Below are 27,621 nucleotides of genomic sequence, written 5' to 3'. Positions count from 1 at the left end.
TACTGCATGATCTTGCTTATACGTGAAAGCTAAACAAACACACACACACACACACACACACACACACACACAAACTGAAGATACAGAAGCACTTAAGCCACACTTATAAACTAATGATTACCAGAGGCTGGGGATGTGAGAGTGGGGAATGGAAAAATGTTGACCAAAGTGTTCAAAATTACATAGGAGTATCTATCATAACAGCATGGTAACCATGGTTAATAATAATATATTATATATTTCAAAATTGCTAAAAGATAAATTTTACAAGTACTTACTATAAAGAGTATCAGTATCTGAGGAGATGAATATTTTAATTAGTTTGATATAATCATTCCACAATATATGCACATATCAAAACATCACATCATCATGACACTCAAACCTTGAAAAGATTGTTTGTAAGTTCCAAGAGCTTCCTTGCTTCCTCACCTGAGGACTGGTAATATAGTCTTGAGATTATTCTTCAATCCTGGAGTTCCATAACCTTCAATACATTCTTCTTTTTTATTCTAAAGCTACCCATTGTCTGTTGTTGCTTGAACTCAATCATTCCTCACTGAACTAATAATGTTCTGTTATAAAATATGAATTCTCTCAGGTCTGTGCCTGCTTGGCCACAATGAACTTACTGCTCTTTCTCTGACTATGCAAACAGAAAGATGCCTATTAATGAGCTCATGAAGTTGAGTAACAGTCTCAAACAATTGCTTTGCAGTCTCCCAAGAGCCCTAATTAGAATCCTTTATTTGCCTCCATCTGAGGCAAACTTCATTGTGGAGGTGAGGATATTTGACAGAGATGGAGAGAATCTTCTTATTATTTTGACCTGAAAAAAAAACCCTTCAGAGTGATTCTAATTGATGACATTGTAAAATACAGCCCATATTGCAAAACCAACTATACCTGAATTAGATGCCTAGCAAATATTTTTTCCATCTTCAAACAATTTGTCTTCAATCTGGAGCTCTTTACTCATGTTTCTCCTCCTTGATAACCTTCATTTTTCTTTATCAAGTTGAATGTTTTTTCACATTTATAACTCAACAAATACTTTGAGAAATCTTAGATGCTTCCAACAAAACTATATACAATGAAATGGCATATTGTAGAGGATCAAAATAATTACAAGTACTGGCCTCTATACATAGAATAGAGTGTGATTGCTAACAATGGAAAGATATTTGTGTGTTCATAGAAATATAGGACTTATTGTTCTGCAAACATGGCACAAAACTACTGCCAAAAGTTATAGACAGTGTAGAGTATAAGCCAACTTTTTTTTTGTGTGTGGTCTACATAAACAGGGATTGCTTTCAATTTAAATCTATAATTCTGTTGCAGTCTTCTGTGCCCATTGATGTTTCCTCAGGAATGTCTTTTTCTCTGCAATGTTATTACCAGCTCCCATATTTCAGGCCCCTGTGTTGATCTTGAGATCAAGCCATAGGTTTTTCTCCTTTTTCATTAGCAGAAGACTTGCTTGGGCTTGGGATAACCTGTGTTTTTCTACATTCCTCCATTGTATTATTTATGCTTTGTTCATTATAAACACACATTTGAAAACTACATAAATTCTTCTAGATCATTGAGGTCACATTTGAAATCTTAATGCTCTAATATGCAGAGCTAAAGTCCAGTGGCCTATAAACATGAATGCAGCCTTGAGTTGTTTTCTCTGGAGAATAACACCTACCTGCATGGGCTAAACAGGCATTGGGAAAAATCCTACCAAGTAAGACTCCCATTACTTTCATGCATTAGTTCTGCTTTGGGGAACTAATGTGTGATAACATTTTTATATTGGAAAAAAAAGAATTTTAAATAGTCTTCTTAAAGCACTTAGTGTAAATGATAAAATACTTAAATATTCACCTTGGAAAAGAGAGTAATTTCTTCATTATTGTTTGTCGAATGGTTTCATAGATGCTATCTGAAGACTTAAGACTCCTAGATCAGAGACAAAGAATTTTATTAGAGATTACAGAACATGGCGGCCGGCGAGGAAGCAACACTTTCAGTATCGCCACATTAACGGGATCAGAAAGACCCATGAATATGCCTAGATTCTACCTGCTGAGGAACTTCTAGCAAAATTCCGCTGAAAGGAGACCTGCCGGGAATTAGTAAGTTTATTAGAGGTGACAGTTTGTCCCAGACGAGTGAATCTCGGCCACGCAGCGCAGAGGTCCAGTCCCGCCAGCCGCCGCCGAATGGCCACTGGCCGCTGCCTGCCCGGCTCTGCAAACAGCCCCCGGCGGCCCGGCATGGCGAGAAGGGTCCCTGCCCACCTGGCAAATGGCCCCCCGCCCGCCTGGCTCTGCGAACGGCCCCGCCCGCACGGCTCAGGAGGCGATGTGAAGGGACTCTAACCAAGCCTTTATGAAACAGCGAACTGGGAACTAAAACCAGAGATTGAGTCAGACCAGAGACAAGCCAGTCCCACCCCTCCCTTCGGACACTCCAGCAAGGAGCCAGGGGCCCGCCATAGCAGAGAGGGGAAGTCACCAAAGTTCAGCCAACGAGATTCCTTCCCAGCGGAATCTACTTTAGCAGGTGTGTGACTCCCACCCACACCAGATACAAACAACCGGGAAACTTCAAAAATCTCTCTGTGGTTGTGACCGTAAGGGCCAAGGGACTCCCGACCCCCAACTCCGCCTACTGCCAGTGACGTGGGCGTGACTGTAGGGGCAGAGGGAAGCAGAGAAAACTCCCCACCCCCAAATCCCCCAACCGCGAACCGAGAGGGCGTGACGGTAGGGGCGGAGGGAAACAGAGGACACTCCAGACCCCCAACTCCTCCTACCGCCAGTGGAGTGGTCATGATTGTAGGGGCTGAGGGAAGCAGAGGGGATCCTTTATTTCTTATTTTATTTTATTCTATTTTTTCTCTCCCCTTTTCCCTCTTTCTTTCCCCTTTCAAGTTTTATTGTTCTTTCCATTCTCCTCGATGCTATCTATCTCCCTCTCCTTCTTTCTTTTCAAGAGCACCTTCCTTCCCCTTCCCCCCAACTTTCATCCCAAGCATTACGTCCTCCATTACGTGTAATTAACTAAATGCAAATAGGTGAATGTTTTGAGGCCGTCTATAGGGCTCCTAAATACCTAGCTACTACCAACACCCTGATCCAATGGACGGTTAGTATCCCCCTTCAGTAGAGCAAACTTCTAAAGTAGCCAAGACATACTAACCCTTATACCTTCATAGCACCTAACCTAAACATAAAGTCCTAAGAACAAACAACAAATCACTATATGCATACAGAATCCGGAAGCCCTTTATAAATTGAATGAATCAGCTCTAAAGTACAATAAAACCCAACATCTCTAGGCATAATCTCCCACCACAAAGGAGAGACAACAGAGATATACAAAGCCAAAACAAATGCATAGGAGAAAGCAGTTACAAAGCACTCAAACAGAGCTGGAAAGTAACGTGAACAACATGAAAAAACAAGGGAAAAAGGATTACAGATAATGCAGGACAACTTAAATCTACAGGAGGACCTAGAAGCATCAGAAACATGGACAGGGAAAGAAATCAAGGCATACCTAACTCAGATAGAATGGAATATTAGAGAAGACATGAGACAACAAGTCCAAGCATTGAAAGTATATTTTGAAAACGAACTAAACAAACAAATTCAAATTGCAAAGAACGAGCTTTACCAGGAGATAGAGATCTTAAAAAAAAACAAAAAACAAACAGTAATCCTAGAAAAGCAAGAAACCATAAACCAGATTAAAAACTCTAATGAGAATATTACAAATAGACTAGATCAAGTGGAAGTCAGAACATCAGATAATTAAGACAAAGTTTATCAACTTGAAAAGAACATAGTCAACACAGAAAAGATGCTTAAATCTCACAAGCAATCTATCCAAGCGATATGGGATGTCATCAAAAAACCAAATTTGAGAGTCATTGGGATAGAAGAAGGCACAGAGGTTCAAACCAAAGGAATGGACAACTTATTAAATGAAATAATCCTAGAAAACTTTCCAGAGATGAAAGATTGAATGGATTGCCAAATCCTGGAAGCCTACAGGACCCCAAACATCCAAAACCGTAATAGACCAACTCCAAGATATATAATTATGAAGATAGCCAACGTACAGAACAAGGAGAGAATATTAAAAGCTATGAGAGAAAGGAGGCAGATTACATTCAGGGGTAAACCAATTAGGTTAACAACTGATTTTTCATCACAGACTTTGAAAGTGAGAAGATCCTGGAACAGTGTATTACAAATGCTGAAAAATAATGGATTCCAACCAAGAATACTGTATCCAGCAAAATTAAGCTTCAGATTTGACAATGAAATTAAAATCTTTCACGATAAACAAAAGCTAAAAGAATTCACAGCCAGAAAACCAGCACTGCAAAGCATTTTGGGCAAAATTCTACAAGAAGAGGAATGGAAAAATAGTGCCTAAAACTAACAGCGGGAGGTATCTCAGTAAAGGGGGAGGAAAATAACCAAAAAGTAAAAACTAGCCAAACTAAAATAAATAAATAAATAAACATGACTGGAAGTACAAATCATATTTCAATTGGAACCTTAAATGTTAACGGACTAAACTCACCAATCAAGAGACACAAGCTAGTAACCTGGATCAAAAAAACAAACCCAACAATATGCTGCCTTCAGGAGACTCATATGATAGGAGAAGACATACACAGGCTGAAGGTGAAAGGTTGGGAAAAATCATACCACTCACATGGCCCTCGGAAGCAAGCAGGAGTGGCCATACTCATATTGAATAAAATCAACTTCAAACCTAAGTTAATCAAAAGGGATAAAGAAGTACAGTATATCCTGTTAAAAGGAACCATCCACCAACAAGACATAACAATTATCAATTTGTATGCACCAAACAATGGTGCGGCAACGTTCATAAAACAAACTCTCCTCAAGTTCAAGAGTCAAATAGACCACAACACAATAATTCTGGGTGACTTCAACACACCGCTCTCGACATTAGACAGATCCTCCAGACAAAAGCTGAATAAAGAAACTATAGAACTCAATGATACAATCAATAACCTAGACTTAATCGACATATATAGAATATATCAACCATCATCAAGTGGATACACATTCTTCTCAGCAGCACATGGATCTTACTCAAAGATAGATCATATATTATGCCATAGGGAAACTCTTAGTAAATATAAAGGTGTGGAGATAATACCATGCAACATATCTGATCATAATGGAATGAAACTGGAAATCAATGATAAAAGAAGGAAGGAAAAATCCTGTATCACATGGAAAATAAACAATATGTTACTGAATGATCAATGGGTTACAGAAGACATAAAGGAGGAAATCAAAAAATTCTTAGAGATAAACAACAATTCAGACACAACATACTGGAATCTATGGGACACAATGAAAGCAGTTTTAAGAGGGAAATTCATTTCCTGGAGTTCATTGCTCAAAAAAAGAAAAAAACAACAAATAAATGAACTCACACTACATCTCAAAACCCTAGAAAAGGAAGAGCAAAACAACAGCAAATATAGCAGAAGACAAGAAATAATTAAAATCAGAGCAGAAATCAACGAAATTGAAACAAAAAAAAAAACACTGAAAAAATTGATAAAACTAAAAGTTGGTTCTTTGAAAAAATAAGTAAGATCGACAGACCCTTAGCCATGCTAATGAAGAGAAGAAGAGAGAAAACTCAAATTACTAACATATAGGATGAAAAAGGCAATATCACAACAGACACTACAGAAATACAGAAGATAATTAGAAAGTATTTTGAAACCCTATATTCTAATAAAATAGAAGACAGTGAAGATATCGATAAATTTCTTAAGTCATATGATCTGCCCAGATTGAGTCAGGAAGACACACACAATTTAAACAGACCAATAACAAAGGAAGAAATAGAAGAAGCCATCAAAAGACTACCAACCAAGAAAAGCCCTGGACCGGATGGTATACAGCGGAGTTTTACAAAACCTTCAAAGAAGAATTAATACCAATACTTTTCAAGCTATTTCAAGAAATAAAAAAAGAAGGAGCTCTTCCAAATTCATTCTATGAGGCCAACATCACCCTGATCCCGAAACCAGACAAAGACACTTCAAAGAAAAAAAACGACAGACCAATATCTCTAATGAACATAGATGCTAAAATTCTCAATAAAATCCTGGCGAATCGAATACAAAAGCATATCAAAAAAATTGTGCACCATGATCAATAGGATTCATCCCTGGGATGCAAGGTTGGTTCAATATACGGAAATCAATAAATGTTATTCACCACATCAATAGACTTAAAGATAAGAACCATATGATCATCTTGATAGATGCAGAAAAAGCATTCGACAAAGTACAGCATCCCTTTATGTTCAAAACACTAGAAAAACTAGGGATAACAGGAACTTACCTCAACATTGTAAAAGCTATATATGCTAAGCCTCAGGCAAGCATCATTCTAAATGGAGAAAAACTGAAGGCATTCCCGCAAAAATCTGGAACAAGACAGGGATGCCTTCTCTCACCACTTCTATTTAATTTAGTCCTTGAGATACTAGCCAGAGAAATTAGACAAAAGAAATTAAAGGCATAAAAATAGGAAAAGAAGAACTTAAAATATCATTATTTGCAGACGACATGATCCTATATCTAGAAGACCCAAAAGGGTCTACAAAGAAACTACTAGAACTAATAAATGAATTCAGCAAAGTGGCAGAATATAAAATCAACATGCATAAATCAAAGGCATTCCTGTATATCAGCAACAAAACTTCTGAAATGGAAATGAGGAAAACCACCCCATTCACAATATCCTCAAAAAAAAAAAATACTTGGGAATCAACCTAACAAAAAAGGTGAAAGGTGAAATGAAAACTACAGAACCCTAATGAGAGAGATAGAAGAAGATCTTAGAAGATGGAAAAATGTACCCTGTTCATGGATAGGCAGAACCAACATCATCAAAATGGCGATATTACCCAAAGTTCTCTACAGGTTCAATGCAATGCCAATCAAAATCCCAATGGCATTTCTTGTAGAAATAGATAAAGCTATCATGAAATTCATATGGAAAAACAAAAGACCCAGAATAGCAAAAGCAATTTTAAGCAGGAAGTGTGAATCTGGAGGTATAGCGATACCAGATTTCAAACTGTACTACAGAGCAATAGTAACAAAAACAGCATGGTACTGGTACCAAAACAGGCAGGTGGACCAATGGTACAGAATAGAGGACACAGAGACTAATCCACAAAGTTACAACTATCTTATATTTGATAAAGGGGCTAAAAGCATGCAATGGAGGAAGATAGCATCTTCAACAAATGGTGCTGGGAAAACTGGAAATCCATATGCAACAAAATGAAGCTGAACCCCTTTCTCTCGCCATGCACAAAAGTTAATTCAAGATGGATCAAAGAGCTTGATATCAAATCAGAGACTCTGCGCCTGATAGAAGAAAAAGTTGGCTCCGATCTACATATTGTGGGGTCGGGCTCCAAATTCCTTAATAGGACGCCCATAGCCCAAGAGTTAAATACAAGAATCAACAAATGGGACTTACTTAAACTAAAAAGTTTTTTCTCAGCAAGAGAAACAATAAGAGAGGTAAATAGGGAACCTACATCCTGGGAACAAATTTTTACTCCTCACACTTCAGATAGAGCCCTAATATCCATAATATACAAAGAACTCAAAAAATTAAACAATAAGATAACAATAACCCTATCAACAAATGGGCCAAGGACTTGAACAGACACTTCACAGAGGAGGACATACAATCAATCAATAAGTACATGAAAAAATGCTCACCATCTCTAGCAGTCAGAGAAATGCAAATCAAAACCACCCTAAGATACCATCTCACTCCAGTAAGATTGGCAGCCATTATGAAGTCAAACAACAATAAGTGCTGGGGAGGATGTGGGGAAAAGGGTACACTTGTACATTGCTGGTGGGACTGCAAATTGGTGCGGCCAATATGGAAAGCAGTATGGAGATTCCTGGGAAAGCTGGGAATGGAACCACCATTTGACCCAGCTATCGCCCTTCTTGGTCTATTCCCTGAGGACCTTAAAAGAGCCTACTATAGGGATACTGCCACATCAATGATGATAGCAGCACAATTCACAATAGCTAGACTGTGGAACCAACCCAGATGCCCTTCAATAGATGAATGGATAAAAAAATGTGGCATTTATACACAATGGAGTATCATGCAGCACTAAAAAAGACAAAATCATGGAATTTGCAGGGAAATGGATGGCATTAGAGCAGATTATGCTAAGTGAAGCTAGCCAATCCTTAAAAAACAAATGCCAAATGTCTTCTTTGATATAAAGAGAGCAACTAAGAACAGAACAGGGAGGAAGAGCATGAGGAAAAGATTAACATTAAACAGAGACGAGTGGGGGGAGAGAAAGGGAGAGAGAAGGGAAACTGTATGGAAATGGAAGGAGACCCTCATTGTTACACAAAATTACATATAAGAGTTTGTGAGGGGAAAGGGGAAAAAAAAACAAGGGAGAGAATTGAATAACAGCAGATGGGGTAGAGAGGGAAGATGAGAGGGAAGGGGAGGGGGGGTAGTAGGTGATAGGAAAGGTAGCAGAATACAATAGTCACTAATATGGCATTATGTAAAAATGTGGATGTGTAACCGATGTGATTCTGCAACTTGTATTTGGGGTAAAAATGGGTAACCCACTTGAATCAAATGTATGAAAGATGATATGTCAAGAGCTTTGTAATGTTTTGAACAACCAATAAAAAAAAGGAAAGAAAAGAAAAGAATTTTATTATTTGTAGTACAGCAAGAGCCATATATTTATAATAGTTTCCCTTGTCCCTAAGTGCCACAGGAGTGATACAAATGGGTCCAGTAGGCTATATTATAGAAAAGGAACCCTGAGCTTAGGGAAGCCACATCTTTTATAATGGGAAATAGGCATTTTCCCTTTGCTCTGATGTGATCTTCTTCCTCACTTAACTGTGAGGAAACATGTCCTTCCCTCAAGAAAGGGATACCATCTCTATCTTCCAAGTTTGTCCATTATATAAACATTTTTTAAAAGATAATTCAGAACAAAGGCAATCAGTCACTAAATATGCAATATATGGAGAAATACAAGGCCCAATGGCAAATTTTCTCTTCACATTACTGACATATCCAATTGCTTATAAAACTTTGAGATTGCTTTTAGACAAGATGTGAAAAGTGTGCCATATCTATTTAGGCTTATTTCTCAATGGGAGACCTATTACTTAGCCTTTCAACTCAGGACAACATGATCCAAGATACAATTGTCAGTATACTCTATGTGACTTTGGAATCTCTCCTTCAGTACAGCTGCAAAACTTTCTTTTAAAAATATAAGACATAAAATGTATCTTGGGTGAATAACTTATCCTACTCTATAGAATGAACTGTGCATGGTCTACTAAAAATATAGGTATATTTGCCATTTGCTGTAGACATAGCATGGTATTCACTGTGCTGGGTACTTTACATATATTGCTTTATTAAATTATTCTAAAATCTTTTGATGTTTTAATCTCTATTGTTAATATGAAAAATCCAACAGATGATGAATAAATTGCCCAAAATAAATAGTTAATAAAGATCATGATTTGACCAGAAGTATGACCAACCCAAATTTAGATACTTATCTGCTATACTACTCTGTCTCTTCTAATAACTACTGAGTGCTTAAATGTATGCATAGGTGGAAAACAATATCATAAAGGTATCAATGTAATTAGGTCTGTGATTAACTCTCAATTTTCTCTAAGGTGTTAGTAAAATTCTTAATTGATATCAGTTATATCTAAGTTCTACAACTCAGAAATTAGAATAAAAGACTCTCACTTTTAACTTAATTCCTGTTAACCTTAAGGCTGCAATGAGATTCAACCAAAAGAACTTACCCAATCAAATTCCACCTTATATTGCAGAAAACATGGATGAGATTTCCTTAAATCATCTGCCAAAATCAACTTGCTTACTTTTCTTGAATAATACAAATATATTTATAGTCCAGTAATAGATTTCAATAGTCTATGCCACATTAGTCATCTTTGACCAAGAAATCCCATCCCTTTCTGATCTACACTGGCTCCTTGGAACTGATGACTTTTTAAATGTAAGTGGTGATGAAGCAAATGTAGGCATTAATATTGTATTAGAAACTGAGGGTGGGGTAGGACTCAATATCATAAGACATTTCTTCATCAAAAGAATGTAATAGAAGCTGACTCTGATCCTAGATTCACATGGAGAGTGGTCATTAAAGTAATTCTTCATTATAATTTTAGACCACTCCAGGTCAGCAGGAATCAAGCAAATACCCCTCCAGCAAACATTGATAACCATTACTCTGAAGAGCAAGATATGTGCCATAACTAGTAAAGGAACCATCGTGACATTGTTGAAAAGATTGAAAGGATACTCGAGTTTGCATCCCTGTTCATCACTGTTCCTGGAACAGAAGTCCATTTTTCTTCTATGTCTTATTCCTGCTTTGGGAGACAGCCAGAAGTCATACCTTCTTGGCTAACGTGCAAAGAGTGACTCAGGAGTGTTACAAACAGCAAGGCTTCATGCTATGGAAGAGGTAGCAATTTTCCTAAGAACTCCTTTGTGTTGTCAAATAAGAGATTTGAAAGGCAGGCATAAGGATTGTGAGTACAAAGTGTAAAGAGCAGAACCTATTTGGGAAGCAGGAAATCCCTACAGAGGTCTCCTGCCTCATAAAGAGCTAAGGCTCAAGGGTCTTTCCTTTGATAGGAAGAGAAAATTGAGTTGACTAGACTCATAATCTTTGTTTCTCCTGTATTATAACCTATCTCTGAAAGTGTCCTAACCCTTCCATAAAGAACTTGGCATGTGCCTGTGAATTCTGATAGGTGAGACTTTTGGAGGCCTTTGTAGCAGAACTCCACCCCAATTTTTCCCAGACTTGAATATAGAAGGGTATAGTGTCCCTCAGATGGCTCAGAATCATAGTCAACAGGGATGACCTGGATCCTTCAATCGTGTTAGGCAGGGAGCATCCCCAATCAGGGAGAAGGCAACCTTTGCAAAAGGTCCTTACTGACCTCTAGGCTACATCTGATGACCAAAATCCAGCTTTTAAACAGCAGAGTGCACTGTTATTGCTGTAATCCTTTTGGTCCCTATTGACCATCCCATTCATTTGTGTTGTTACTGGATTTTCAAAATGGCAAAAAAAAAAAAAAAAACAGAACAAAGGAAAACAAATGTGTCATCTTCCCAAAGAAGATATGGTATAGACCCATTTGCCCTTTGCCAGGAATAAATGGCTTTTAGGAAAAGTTCTTGGTTTTCTGAGATATTTTATTTAGTTACTTCATGTTAAATTGTGTGTGAATATGCATGTGTATTTTTGTGTGTATGTGTGTGTGCTTTATAAAAGGAATAATGAAGGAAGGAAGAAAATGAGTTAAAAAAGAAGACATCAAGGGTCTAATAGTAAATATCTTTTTAGGCCTCTTATCTATATTAGCTGATTTATTAGGCAGTTGTTTTTCTTGGTGGTGGCGGTGGGGGGTAGGAGGTGCAGTGATTAAACTCAGGGGCCCTCAATCACTGAGCCACATCCCCAGCCCTATTTTTTATATTTTATTTAGAGAAAGAGTCTCACTGAGTTGCTCAGTGCCTCGCTTTTGCTGAGGCTGGCTTTGAACTCACAATCCTCCTATCTCAGACTCCCCTTGAGCTGCTGGGATTCCAGGCGTGCACCACTGCGCTTGGCTTTATTAGGCAGTTTAACCAAGCATTAGTACATTAATTTGAATGATTAAGCAAAATTTTTTTAAAAATAAGAAATATCAAGTAATGTACCCAAATTCATGTAACTGCTCAGGGCAAAACCAGGATTTAAATTGAATGAAGTGCAAGCAAACATGATGCTACTTCCTCATGGTTATGGCTGCAAGTTGTAAACCATAAATACAAAATATCCCACAGGAAGTAAGCTCTCTTGATATCCTTTGGAGAGTGTTCCAGGAAATAGAGAAGAGAGTTTTGGAGCTGGATTAATGGATAAAATGGTTTCTGACAAATACACAGCTACCCTTCCCTACAGAAGAGCTCAGATTCCTGAATGAATCCCTTCAGCAAAAAAAAAATAAAATAAAATAAAATAAAAATGTTCCAGAACTGGGCCAGCTTTCCCCTCATGCAAACCAGTACTTACTAAAGAACTCCAGGGACATGGCAGGTGATCTAAGCTTTCTAACCTAGGACAGATAACGTCAGCAGAAAATAGGACCAGAGACAGGTAAGAGAGTGTCTGGGGTAGTATTGTTCCCAGGTCTTTTTGCCAGCACAGAGGGTGTCACACAACACTGCAGTTAACAATATTTAATTACTATCTACCAGGGTTTCTGGGGATCATTAACATACAAATAATTGTTCAGATGCTCTTGTCAATGGCGAAATGGTGAAAACCAGAAATGATGGGAAACAAGAAGACAATGAGCAAGGTTTCTAAATAAAGGCATTTTGGGGAAGGTGGGAGTGAGGTGGGCAGCCAGCAAATGGATGGGGTGGGGGAGGAAAAAGCTAGAGAGGCACAGTGATATTTTCTCTTTTTCCCAGTGTACAAGGTAAGATGGCAGAGAAGACTGCCCATCATCCCCAGGATCTCTCCTGTATGCATTGTAGGCCTTTCCACAGGCTGAACCCAGAAAGGGAGCTATTGAGGAAAAGTGATGGTCCAAGGCTGAGCCTTCATGCCTGTCTGGAAGGCAGGTCAGAAGATTGTGTTCTCCAGCCGTGCCACTGGAAAATTATGGATCCCTTGAGTTTAATGTTCTTGAAAAAAATCAGTGAGGGGATTACAAAATGTGTGTACTATGAAATGTTTCACCTGATCTCACGGCTCTAGTTAATTACGATATTTAATGAGTGATAACTATGTGTTGGGCATTCTTTTAGGTACTTCCTGTGTTTCATAAAAATGCCTAATCTTCACCAAAAAGCCTCAAAAAAAAAAATGTTCGTATTCTCATTTTACAATAAGGAAACAGAGTCTCAGAGAGGTTAAGAACTGGACTAAGAACCAGGTGGTGGTGTGAGTGAGTAGCAAGGGCAATTTAGTTTGATTCCCAAAGCCAGTGTGTGCTTCCTTAAATTAAGAGGTCCTTCAATGTGTTAGGGCAGAAGAAGAGAGGGCGAAACAGGGAACTGGATTCTCTGTAAGTTTTGTACTAAAACAGTTCTTTAAGCCAAAGAAATTAACAGATGCGCCCATAGTTTACACTTTCAAGCATCAGTAGTCAGATCAGAGATTAGTTTCAGAACAGCAAGGAATCATAACACCTCTGAGTGTGAGGCCAGCCATATTTTGAGGTGCAGAATCTCTTCAAATTAATTAGCTGTATCTAGAAGGTAGAGAGCTACAGGGCAACTGTTTGTACAGAGAACAAAATACACTTGCCCTCTCTTCAAGGAGTAGCAAGAACTTACTTCAGGAAACTTTGAATCCCTTCCACCCAGTTGTTTGGGGCTTCCCTTGATTGAGCAGCACCCCCACTCACCTGTTTCCTCTCAGGAATCAATGGAGTTCGTGGTAATGTGCTCAAGGTATGGGACTCAGGTGACCCATCGCCATCCTTCCCTATTCTGGATAACTGCATTCCAAGAACACTCTAGAATAATTATCCTGAGGAGCACTTGTCCTCTTCTCTTTTGTTTACCTGATGTCACATAAGGAGAAGTACTTTCATAGAGGAAAGTACTTCTTGACCTTATCTTCCATTTGTTCCATGCACATCAGACTTCCAAACAGACCTCACAGCTCTCAATTCCTCAGTCTTTTTGTAAACCATTTCTTCCCATTGAAAGGCAATTCCCTCCCTATGGCAAATACATTCACTTTCTATTTAAGCGTTGAACAATCAGTCTTATTACAGCAAAACCTGGATTAGAGAACTTGGCTTGAACCTGTGACCCAAATTTAGACCTTGAGATCCACCCAAAGGGAGAGTCAGATACCACTCAGAAAAAAAAATGTAATCAAATTGAATGGAAAATGTAGAAAATGACTTTTTCTATTATTGTACTCTGTGGTAGGGAAAATTAAGATGATTAAATTTTGGAATTGGATTTCCTCTAATAACAGGGACTAGGAATCATTTTCAAGCTGGCTTCTTGCATGTATATCAAGTCTAGAAATGTGGCAGCTTTAGGTCTGCTCATTAAATTTATATACAACTTTGCTCATTAATTTATATACAAATTTTACTAGGAAATTTATTAGTTTGACCTATTGCTTTATAGCCATAACATTTTAAAGAATAATATCTGGTAAAAAATAAATGTACAACCATGATGTTATAAGTAAAAATTAAGTTGAACGCCATACTCAAAAGTTTAAAATAACAACAGCTAACATTTATTTAGCACCCACTATGTGCCAGATACTGTTCTACATACTTCAAAGAGATTGATTCATTTATTCCTTTCAGGTCAATACTATAATTATCCCCATGTTACTGCTTTAGGATTTGAGTACAGAGAGTTCAAACTCATTGCCTGAGGATATGCACAGCGATTCTAAGCCTAGCAGTCAGGTCTCCGGAGTTCTTCTTCTTAATGCTACATGACTCAAGCCTTCATTTTTTCATATCCTCCATTCTTAAGCTGTGATTAATTTCACTTCCATAAAAACAATCTGTTAGTCGCCTTTTCATTGCTGTGACCAAAATATCTGACATAAACAACTTAAAGGAGGAAATATTTATCTTGGACCAAAGTTTCAGAGGTTTCAGTCCATGATTGGCTGACTCTATTCCTTTGGGCTTGAGGGGAGGCAGGACATCATGGAGGAAGGGCATGGTGAAGAAAAACTGCTCAACTCATGGAAGCCAGGAAAGTAGAGAGAAAGGGGAAGGGAGGAAAAATACTCTTTCAGGGAATGTCCTCAATGACCTACTTCCTCCTACTAGGTCATCTCCTACAGTTTCTACTATCATCCAACAGTCCATTCAGCTATGAATCCATCAGTGGATTAATCATGAGGCGAATGTCCTTATTATGATCCAATCACTTCCCCAAACTACACCTCTGAATTCTGCACTGAGGACCAATCCTAGCACATGAACTTTTGGAAGACATTCCAAATCCAAACCATAACACAATCTGGAGATGTATTATAGTAGCAAGAAGGACAGACTAAAAACAGTTCACTTACTGTTCACTTACTCATTCTTAAGTCAATTAACATTTATCCACGTTCTACTAGAAGTGGACAGTATTGTGTTAGGTGTACAAAAGATAAAAATGAGTAAAATGTAGTTTGAGTTTCAAGGAATTCAATCAAGTGGTAGACATCTAAGTGTAAAGTTTATGAATAACTGCTTCATTCATTTCTTTCTTCTAACATCTTCTCTTGCCCTTCTGACTTTAACATCACTCCAGTTAACCAGGACCTTTAATATTGTTAGCAATGCTAGGAAAACATGCTTGAATATAAAGAGAACTTGGTTACTATTATACCATCAACTTTGATGCAAATTCTCATCCATTCCATATTTATTTATATGCCAGATTCTTTGGAGCTTAATTTACATTGAGTATTCTATGTGTAATAATTTGCAAATGAGGCATTCTCAAAGCAGGAAACTCAGTGAAGCTCAGGTAAGTCAGGCAGTTTTGCCAGGTCACTAGTAAGAGTCTGGAGTTATCTGACTATAAAATCCAAGTTCTTTCCACCAGGCTGTGGTGTCTCTACTTTACATAATCCTTACTTATCCTGTCTTTTTTCACTGATTATGGTTTGGCTTGGAATTTCTGCTTCCTTCCTTTCTTTGGAAGATAGATTGAGCAACCTCCTGTGATACCATATATATAACATTGGGCTCAATTGACCAAAAAGGAAACTGGAATGTTTCCTTTGTCTGCCTTCCTGTTAATGCTGGAGTGAGCCTGAAGCAGCCAGATCCTTTCTGCTGTCATCAGAGGCCCACCCTGGCCTCCTTGGAGATTTCCTGAGCCAAACCCACTTCCCAAGCAGCAGGCTCTCTCAGCCAAAACCTCAGTCTGTGTTAGGAGCATGTATTTGTCTCTGTCTTAGTCCATTCGGGCTGCTGTAACAAAATACCATAAACTGGGTGCCTTATAAACAACAGAAATTCATTTTCCATACTTCTGGAGGCTGAGAAGCCTAAGATCAAGGCACTAACAGATAAGCGTCTGGTGAAAGCAAACTTTCATAGAGGATGCCTTCTAGCTGTGTTCTTATGTGGTAGAAGGAATAAAAAACTCCCTTGGGCCTCTTTTATAAAGGCAATACTCGTATCCTCCAGGGCTCTAAACCCATGAATTAGTCACTTTGCAAAAGGCCTCTCTTCCTGATATTATCTTGGCGGTGAAAATTTCAACATAAGGATTTAAGGAGACTATAATAGTGTCTATGTGCAAAAGAAGGAGGGATAGCTATCTAACAATCTTTCTGTCCCTAACATACGGTGATGGTTCCACATCCTCTCAGCTCTTTAGCTCTATGACAGCACCCTAGGCAATCTCCCCAACTGTATTTTCTTCCCTCTACACAGGGTATGCTTGCTGCTGCCATTCCCTCCTTGAACAGGTTGCAGCCAGGGAAGATGCCATGGGGTCAGCCAGCACTCTTGCTGGCCCTCTCAGGTATGATAATGTGAGCCAGCTTTCCTTTCTGGGCTGCTCACTACAAACTTCCATGTCATTTCCTATTTCAATATATTTTATCTAACCCTGGAATGCAGTCAGCAAATATTATCCTGGTTCAAATTTCCCACTTAAAATATAAAATGATGGAGCTATAAAATGCTCTTTCAATCACATGCTTAGAATTTAAGCTAATAATAAAGCTGAAAGCATTAGAGAATACTCCTGGACATACAAAATGAAGGCTGCCTCTAAGAAGTAAAATGGGGGAGAGTTGCACAAAGAGTAGCAATGACCCTTTCACTTCCTAGTGTGCACTTGAATTCTGACCACTGAATTCCACTTTCACCATGACTTGAGTCTCCTTTGTCAGGACTCTGAGTTTCAGAGTGCTGGCTACTCCTTGTCGTCTTCATCAATTTGTGCTTTTCCACACAAGCATGCACACACATGCCTGCAACTTCCCTCAGAATACATGTAATAATTTATCCCAACATTTCTTAAATGCATGTGTGTTAAGCACTTTAAATACATTATCTCAATATACCCACAGAATGACATAATCCTCATATTGAACATAAAGAATCTATAAGTCACAAAGGTCCAATAACCTATCAATGTACAAAACATTACCTCAAATAAGAGTAGAGAGTGGGGATTTAAATATAAGCCTGTGCTTTTGACCACCTCCATGTACTGCCAGTCACATCACAAATAGGATCACTTGCTCCAAGCAGAATGTACTGGGAAAGTATAAAGCAATCAACATTTGTTGAGGACCTACTGTACACCTGATACTATTCAACATTTTACATGTATTTCAAGCAATTTAACTGTATCCAGGTGGCCCATATTCATAAGGTTCACAGCATACTTGGAAGGGGTAAATTTGGAGTTTGCACTCAGGATGAAAGATGCTGTGACTGACTTCAAGCTGACTTTAGGCTCAGGTAATAGAAGGCTCTCAGTGGTGCTATATTTCTTCTGCACTAAATCTCTAGGTTTCTGTACTGTGATTCAATTATATGAGATAAGCTGAGCCTTATTTAGATTACCAATGACTAAACTGTGAATTTCTTGAGAATATGCCTATCTCCTCAACAATGTCAAACAGTGTCTGAAACCAAAATGTACTCAAATAAATATGGGATGGAAGAATTAGTACATATTTCTGAGAAATATTAACATTTTCAGTCCAAATACATTTATCAAGTTTATGTAAGTGGGTCCTTTGATTGTATCAAACTCATCTCACGTATTTGTTTAAGTCAAATCACCAGCACCTCTCAAACCCCTTGAATAAAAATCTCTGTATTGAATCTCAAAGGTCTTCATTTTCAAGGTCATATAAAGTTTGTGACCTATGCTGTGGAGGAAATTAGCTTAGCAAATCTCCTTTGTGAACCATATACTTGGGGCAAGCCTGCAGTCCCCAGACCTTGGAAGGGTGTTTAAAAGGCGTGAAGGAGAGGGGGAAGGAGGACTTCCACAACATTAAACCTACAGGCAAATTGATCAGCAGGTAGGAAATTGTGATTTTTTTCAAAATTCATTTTCAACCCTAATTGATATTTATTTGAATTTTAAATTAATTAATTATGATTTTACAAAAATAAATATGTAGAAGCGTTAAAACATCAAGTTGTGTTAATAGGTTTGGAAAAAGCATGCAATCCTTTATTTCCTTTCTTTTGAATATATCCTCTTCCCTAAAGGTAAGCACTTTTAACTTTTTACAATTATGTCCTTTAAAATTTATTTCCCTTTTTTAAACCACACACGTATTTACTCCCATATTGTGATTTGTCAGATTTAGACTTTATTAGTCCTATTTTAGTAAATAGTCCCTCTTCCACAGGATTTTTATTATTAGATTACATAAATATTGTTCAGTGCTCAGTCAAGTAATATACTGCATTAACATTCTTTGTGTGTGTGTGTGTGTGTGTGTGTGCAGATCTTTGTTTTTCCTGAAGTTATTAATGCCATCATTTCTTTTTTAACATTCTATTTATTTATTCAAATCTCTGGTTAAATTCCCCCTTTACCTACCAACACCCCTTAGCCAATTTTGCACATGATCAGGTCCATTAGATAAATTGTAACTTTCTTTTTCTGAAATGTATATAATCGTGCTTGATTTTTCCATGCAGCTGCTCCAATCTGCATAACTTTATATTATCTTGGATATTGACTTTGTGAATTTCTTTTTCTTCTGTACTCAATCCTGGTTCTGGTATCCTGCTCAATTGGTGATTTAATCTTGTTTTAGAGGAAAACATCCTCCAGTGGCTGAGAAAGAGTACATTAGATTGAAAAATGTTGAGGGATTTTATGTCTGAAAATGCTTTTAGTCTATTATTGTATTTTCTTTATAATTATTATAATCAGAAAATTGTAGAGAGAAGATCACTTCAAAATGTTGAAGGCACAATTGTCTTCTGTCTTTTAACAAAGCTGTCAGGAAGCTGATTACTGTTCTTACAGCATTCTGATACCTGATCCATTTTATGTGTGAATCTATTTTTATCTTCTATCCTTTGAAATTTTAAAAACTTGTTTTCATTCCAAATCTCTCTTGGTTTGGGTATTGGAACATTTTGAATTGAAAATATTTTCTCTTTAGGTCTTTTGTTCCTTTTTCTATACATATATATTTTACCTTTTTTTTCATAATTGCTATTAAGTTTAACCTCTCAGTTCCTTGGATTTTTCTCTTTTTGTCTACCTATTTGTTTTATTTCTGGATAACATTATTATCCAAATGTGTTAGTGATTTTTTTTGTAGGAACTTAAGTTATTATATTCTTAATTCTGAATTAAGACTATAATAATTCCAATCCCAATTCCCTTAATTCCATCTATTCTCAGAATATCCTTTTTCAAAATACCCTATTCCAGATTTCAGATATCTTTTAGTTTTCTCAAAAACAGGCTAAGTATTTCCTTTTCTTATTTTTTTTTCTTGTGTTGGAAGATTGCTAAAACAAAGATCTTCAAAAAATGTGAAAGCTTTGTCTGTTAATTGTATAGATAGAAAAAGAATTTTAAAATAAGTCATAGATTCATATTTTCATTTGATTTATTTTTCATATCTATGATCACACAGAACTTTACCACATGCCCTAGAAGAAAACAGGGGCCTACTTTATTATCATGGAAAGTTGAAGTGGTTCTAATTTGTTGGAGTTGACAGTGGACACCAGATGTTTTGAATTAAAGAGACTACCTTAATTACACAAATGGTTTCTAAAGACTATTGATAAGATAGTCACCTGAAATGCTCAAAGAAATCCCTGGATTTGATGTCAGATTCATTGAATCAGGAACCCCTTAGGGTGAGTGCCAGAAATCTTTTTATTTGTTTGTTTCCCAGATTACTGCAAGACCAAGTTGGCAAGCCACTGCATGGATATATTGTTGTGGCCTTAACCCTTCTCAGGTGATGGTGACTAAACCCTTTTTGTAAAACTGTTTCTCACAGTAACATTCCCTGACTTGCCTGCCATTTGGAACACAGGGAGGGATTGCAGCTGTGTCAAAGGTCTCTTGCCTCATTTAGTTACAGGAGGTGCCCATAAAACTACACTACTCTCTTTTGCCTTACATTCTATTTGTCATAGACCAAGAATAAATGTCTTGATCTAGTATAACTAAGTTTTCTTTTTCCTTGTCCAGGCTCATCCAATGCCATTATTTCCCTTTTTATCCAGAAGGCTCTTCCCAACACAAATGAAGAATATCTATCCTGTACTACTGCCACAGTGGCCTTCACACCACCATGACACATGCTACCGTATCTCCTGTCCTTTCGTATATATTGTAACAATCAATGGTATTAGTGTGCTGTATCTTTCAAAAAGATCCTGAATCATATGTGGGCTAGATCAAGGGAAGAACTATAATGTGATACAGAAACCATTTTCTGCTTGTTATAGGTCTCCAACCCCTGCACAGAGCTCTCAAGTAATTTACATGCATTTCTAATATGACTCTCATCAAGAATGTGTATGCTTCTTTATTCTTATAGCAGTCACTTGGAGTCATAGTCCTTAACACAAAACACACCCAAAATATTTCCTAATGGAGGTTAATATAGCACAACTGCAGAATATTCACTTTATTTCCTCAACCTAGGGAAGACTAAGACATGTAGATATTAGTGTGATCTTGAAATTCCATTATAAATAAAATGTGACAGCGGATTTAATTGTTGAGAATCAGATTCTTAGTTACTTAGAACAACTAGAGGAAAACTAAGTACTTTTATGGCAAACAGATCTGTCCTGCATCTCTTCTCATTGCAAACAGAGTCCAGTGTACTTGTAACCTAATGTTAGCCCTTTATCCACTTGGCAGGCAAAATTCCAAGGACATGAAGTCAAAGTTGTCATCATATGATAAAAAACTGAATTACACTTTCCTTTGCACACATAAAAGAGGACAAAGGTGGAAAACAGGCTGGTCTTAGAAATAAAAAGGAACACTGTCATACTGCAGGGAGCTTGAATTAGAATAGATCATCATTTTCACTCACCAATTCCCAGACAACAAAAATACCAGATAGTATTTGTAAAGCCACGCCTCTTGAAAAGCATTCTACAGAAATTGCCTTGGGTATCTATGCCGGTGTAATTGTTTAAACTCAGAAATGCAAAGCAGTCCTCTCTCTATAGGTCCTCAAAAATTTACAGCACACACAGAAAGTAACATACAGGCCTGGGAACAGCCAAAAACATGCAACTCATTTTGTGGATCATATTCCAAAACAAAGAAGTTTAGGGAACATGATTAAATGTTTCCACCTCTGGGAAGACAGGACATTGTAGAACATGGTCATATAAACTGAAGATCACATACAGAAATATCCCTAGAACCTACAGGAGTAACATAAACTGCCTAGTAAAACCTTAAATACCAAGGCCCCTGTTTTCTTTTTTTTTTTTTAATTTTAATTTTTTATATATGACAGCCCCTATTTGCTATCGCTGTGACCAAAATACCAGACACAGAAAACTTGGAGAAAGTTTAAACCTTGTTTTATTTTGGCTCACAGTTTCAGAGCTTTCAGTCTATGGCCAGCTGGCTCCATTGTTTGGGCATAAGTTGAGGTAGAATATCCTTGTGGAAGGGTGTGGCAGAGGAAAGCCGCTCAGTTCATGACAGGTATGAAGCAGAAAGAAAGAGACAAAGGGAAGAGTCAGAGACAAGATATATTCCTCCCCACTGGCAAACCCCCCAGTGACCTACTTCCTCTATCCATGTCCACCTGCCTCCAGTTGCCACCGTCTCCAGTAGTTTATTCAACTACCAATGGATTAATCCACTGATGAAATCAGAGCTCTCGTGATGTGATCACATCCCTAAAGCCCCACCTCTAGACATTGCTGCACTGGGGACACACCTTTCAACACATGAGCTTTTGGGTGATATTACAGATCCAAACCATAATATGCTATATTAAAGACATGTACAAAAATGGTCAATGTTATGCATTGTCTGAATTCTCCCCTCTTACTGTATGTGAATGCTAATTCTGTGAGAGGGGACAGCCTACAGAATACAGAATGAGTTTCAAAGTCCCCCTCAATGTGCCGGGTGCAGTGGCGCACGCCTGTAGTCCCAGGGGCTGGAAGCTTAGGCAGGAGAATTATGAGTTCAAAGCCAGTCTCAGCAAAAGCAATGCACTAAGCAGTTTGGTGATACCCTGTCTCTAAGTAAAATACAACACAAGGCTTGGGGATGTGTCTCAGTAGCCAAGTGCCCCTGAGTTCAATCTCCAGTACCAAAAAAAAAAAAAAAAGTAAGTCCCCCGCCATAGTGAGTTCCAAGCCTCACACTCTGATTAATTTGTACAAAAAAGTAAACCATGAAAGTTGACAAGTTGACCTCTTTTACTGTGAAATCCCTACACAAGCCATCGGTGGCAAAAAGTGGCCTTTGGGTGCCTTGACTGAAATAAACACTGAACAGGATTGGATGAACACATTGGCCCTTTCTGGCACCCCAGACCTGAGAGACTCCTCCCTTGGTGATTTTGTGTGCAGTGTTGAGAGCATGAATCTTGGATGCTGTTTCAGAAGGAACCATGAGCCATTTATTCTTAGTCTGAAATTGGCAGGATTTACATTTTGGAGAACTTTTAATAGGAGTAGCAGAGGAACCAACATTAGAGATTATTTTCTCAGTGTGGGGTTAGATGTGTAATGCATATGTTTGCCCTGAGGACCCTAAACCACATACTGTAAAACTTTGTTAAAATGCCTTTCTCCCCAACTATTAACGTTTTCCTGTGCATATTGTTCATTTGTAATAGTCCCAGCCAAAAGTTTATAAAGCTATGTTCCCCCACAGACCATTATTTTTGTGCTAATTAATTAGCGAAACCAATATCTCAGATATGAAATTCCAAGCTCTACTTATTCAGTTTGGCTGAAAGTCTGTTTTTCTAATTATTGACTACTTTCTGCTACTTTAAGTCCACCACCTAAGTTCTTGGACAGAGCTGGCTTCTGGGAGCTGGGGAGGTCTCCAATGGCAAAGATTCCACCCTGAATGGTGGAGTGGGAGGAAGGCATTGCAGCTGTTGGAGTCACTAAGGATTTGGGAGGAAGTAAGAGGGAGAAAAGAAGGAGATTTGTAGGACTGACTTAAAAAGGAAAAAGACTAAGACCTTTAGACAAAATTTTAGTAAGGTTCAGTCCTCTGAATTTACCAATACACTTAAACACTCTTGAAGTGAATACAGTCTTAAAAGGTTACATAGCAAGAGGATGATGATTTAGACTCATCTGCAAACAAATTTCTGCATTTATACTTTTATTAGGTTCTTATGCTCTTGATTGTTGGGCTTTATTTCTGAATTCCCAGAGCTAAGTAAATTTTTATTTTCAATTTGATAGGAATTTAGGAAGGCTATTTTCTCATTACTTCCAGTGTTTACAATTTGCATTGATTGTCTGATTATTTACATTTGGGAATACAGATATACAGACATAAATATGTATACAAATACATACATACATATGCATACATATAATCTTTTGTGTCTATTTGTCTCTATTATAATGTTTTTAATCAGAATAAGAAGGAACAGGGATGGTTGCCAATTTTCCTGAGCACAAACCAGGCTGCAGGCACCTGACTGTGTGCTTTGTATGTGCTGTCTTCCTGGAAACCTTGTAACAGCCAAAGAAGAAAGAAGGATTATCTCCAGGTAACACCTGAGAATACTGAAACCCAGAGAGTTTATGCAACTTGATTGAGTCAAATACTTAGTATGCAGTGGAGAATGGTTCTTGATGGTGCATCACACATCTAGCCCCACACAGAGAAAATCTGTCTGGAAGGAAACTCTGGCTCTTTCTCCTAAAACATGTTTCTTAGCAAAACCATTGCACTCAGCACACACATGTATGTGTATAGTCTTTGTTCTTAAAGAAAAGTTCTGTTCTTAATTCCTTATTGTGAATATTGACTTTTAACTGCTAAAACTAGGCTGTGTATAAAATTATTGTCATTAGACACTTTTAATCTCTGTTTAATGGGGGAGAGAATTCCTTAGCAGCAGCCAGCCTATGTCAGGAGTTTAAAACCATGCAAAAATTTTGGGGGTTGTAGAAGCAATGAAGAAGGGGAAGAAAGGATAGAACAATACAGTTTGAACAAGAGCAAGGGACCAAAGTCATGTATTTTTTTATACTAAGGGAAATTTTGGAAAGGATCCATTTATTCCTCAATGTTTGGTGGCACCCCTTGCCACCCAAGACCTCAAGTTCCAGAGACTTCCTAAATTCACAATATAACTCTGTGACAACCAATTCTCTAATAATCTGATCATTTTTTTTAGTGACAATAATCAGCAAGGACTTAAAGGTGAACCTTTCTCTGCCTCACTTTCAGATGATTCATTTTCTTTTCTGTAGAACCTTAGTTTAGTAACCTTTTTAGTAGAACCTCAAGCCTTAGTCAAGAAAAAGAAATTAACTGGAACTCATTTTAAGAATCATACTAGAAATTTTGTCATCATTTGCACGTTAAGCATTTCACAAATTTTAATTATCCTTGTTCCACCAGCATGGCTGTCATATTCAGTTATAGGTCTGGTGTTTTTATTTAATATTTGTTGCTAGTGGTCTCCATTTTTGACCAACATATATTTGCTTGTGTTTGTTTTTAGATGACAGCTGAGTGATCATTGTGTTTTCTTGGACTGATGGGATAAAAGCACAAAGCATTTTTTTTTCCTCAACTCATTCCCCTTGTGATATGGCAAATCTCCCTGTGCTGTGGACAGATTACTGAATCACAGATTGGGTGGATTTCAAAATCTCCCAGGCACTTTTAGCTATTAAAGTTGTAATTTTCCATTTTCAGTTATTAGTTTTGAGACAGTTCAAAACTTCTTTCTCTACGATACTGACACATTGATTTACCCACCACTGAAGCCCAGGCTAGAGGCTTCAGAGACCTGAAGGAGAAGAGTATAAAGTTGGTCCCTCTACTCTTCTCACGCATCTTTGACCTTGTTGGCCCAGGGATGAGGGTGGGCATGCACGATCTGCTCCATAATTCATTGCTCACTCTGCCTTTTCAAGGCCTCCTTTTGTAGACATCCCCATGGAATTGGTTGTCTCTGACTTCTGGGTGCTGTAGATCTCTGTGTGCAGACACCAAACAGCTCTAGCCCAACCTTTCCCAACTCCCTATAGCTCTGCTCCCATTGGAAATGCCACATGACTTTTTAACACTTCAGTGGTTTTTAGTAATATTCACTCCATACACAATCATCACCACTGTAGTGGTCTCTGTGTGTGTGTGTTTTAAAAGAAAGCTTTTGTATCACAATAAATTCTTTTTAAAAACACATCACCTGTCAAAATTAGAATGTAATAGCAGGAAAATATTACAATGAAAACAAAACCATGATGTTTAGTAATTGCTAAATGGTGCTGCCATGAAGTCTCTGGCTTGAGCTCTGTCCTCCTTGCTAAGGAGAGATGTTGTCATGGGTTACACATTCATGTTGAGGACACACTAGTAGCAAAGGAGATTTTTTTCTGCTTTCTTATGAGCCATCAAAAAGATTGAAAGTAAAAAAAAAATTTTTTCAACCATGTGATTTAATAATAGTCAATATCAAGTTCACTTCAAGATCACAATGACATGTTCTATAAACTTTGGGAAACATTGTGCTAGCTATTTCCTGCTGAGTATAGGCCTGGACTTCTTTTTGCAAAGACCCCTGGGCCTTCCTAATGTTTCTTAGCTGTTCTTGGGCTTGATCTTTATAGCTACACCATTCTAGCCACTGCAAACGGCACATGAAGAATAACTAACCAGGGAACCCAGCTGACAACCAGAATCAAGGTCCAGGACATATTGGCCTGGTCAAGTTATCCCAGAATCTCTGACCATTTCAACCATCCCAGGTAAGATCCAGTCACTATTGAGTTAAGTGACCAACTATGCCATTCCTGAATTGCTAACCCACAAAATTATAAATATGCTAATGCGGTTACTGTTTCGTGGTACTAGATTTGGGGATCATTTGTTACAAAATATAGATACCAAACATACATATGAATAGGGGAACCATTTGCCCATGTTTACCCAGCACAGCTTCGGTATACACCCATTGTCCTAACATAATTATAAAAAGTGGTGGTTTCGCCCTGTCATCTCAGAGTAGTTGACAATAATATGTTTACCTTTCCAATATGCCAAGTTGTGTACTGGAATTGTGGTCCTGCCAAGCTGTCTTTTCTTATATTATCTTAAACACTGTGTAACAGGGAGCTGAATGTTGCCTGCTTCTGAATATAGACTGCAGTTGTAACTCAGTACACATAGTACTCTCGGGAATTTAGAATTCTTCCTAAATGCTTTGGTGAATTTAATGTATGCTGTGGTCTTGCTTACACTCAAAATCACAAAAACAGGACTTTACAAATTCAGATAAATTGTAAAACTGAAAGTTCACCCAGGGTCTAGTATATTCTTTTCTCCCCATATACTTAGTGCATTATAATTACACATAATGATGGGATTCATTGTTATATATTCCTTTAAAAAAGAATTCAGAGTTCTTTAAGCATGCCTCAAAGAAAAGAGATATTTAAAACATAAAGTCAGTTCCTCCATATCAGTTAGTTCCATGTCTTCAGATTCAACCAATCAATAATGAACCAAAAATATTTCAAAAAATTGCATTTGTATGAAACATGTATAGACCTTTTTCTTGTAATTATTTTCTAAACAAGACTATAAGAAATATTGGCATAGCATTTACACTGGATTGGCTTTTATTAGTAATCTAGAGATTATTTAAACTACAAGGGAGAATGTGTAGGTTATATGTGAATGCTGTGCCAGTTTATATAAGGGACATGAGTATCCACAGAGTTTGGTGTCCACAGGGGGTTGCTGGAACCAGACTCCTGAAGATATCAAGAGATGACTATATATTTATAGAAAATTTCTCAATTGCTGATACTAAAAAGGTCTCATATCAGAATTTTGTTTACCTTCTGATATCTGGTAAGAAAAGAAACAGAGGTAAGGAGGAAAGTCAGTTCACATCTTTTCCCCTTTTTTCCATTATTTACTTATTTATTTGCCACATTTAAATATTCACTATTGTATGTAATGGAAAGAGCACAGGCCACTAGTTTCAAGAGCAAAATAAATGATTAAAGACAATGAGGAACAATGTCGTACATGTTTAGTAAGAGCTATTCCTTCTTCAGTGCACCTATATATCAAGAACAACTCCATACGGTATTTCATTTAACCCTCACAGCTCTTTGAAAGAGATAACTATTAACATCCTCATTTTACAGATGAGAAAACAGAGTTAAAGCGATTAAGACATCTGTATGAACATCCAATGCTGATCAACAGGCGAGCCAGGATTCATAGCTAAGAAATCTGATTTCAGAGCCTGTTGTTTCAG

At 37.6% G+C, this 27,621-nt stretch overlaps 1 long non-coding RNA gene across 1 annotated transcript; it reads right to left on the bottom strand.

Moving 5' to 3' along the window:
* Window positions 1-276: 276 nt before the first annotated feature.
* Window positions 277-13,882, bottom strand: LOC308640887. The gene is made up of 3 exons (XR_014020373.1): window positions 13,559-13,882; window positions 1,876-1,950; window positions 277-829 (listed from the first exon to the last, which is right to left on the bottom strand). It is a non-coding gene; the product is annotated as an uncharacterized lncRNA (long non-coding RNA).
* Window positions 13,883-27,621: the final 13,739 nt, after the last annotated feature.

The sequence above is a fragment of the Spermophilus citellus genome (assembly GCF_964194105.1).
Source record: "Spermophilus citellus genome assembly, chromosome: 2".
In the NCBI taxonomy this organism is placed as follows: domain Eukaryota; kingdom Metazoa; phylum Chordata; class Mammalia; order Rodentia; family Sciuridae; genus Spermophilus; species Spermophilus citellus.
The sequence above is the reverse complement of the archived record's forward strand: the minus strand, read 5'-3'. Positions and strand labels throughout refer to the sequence as shown.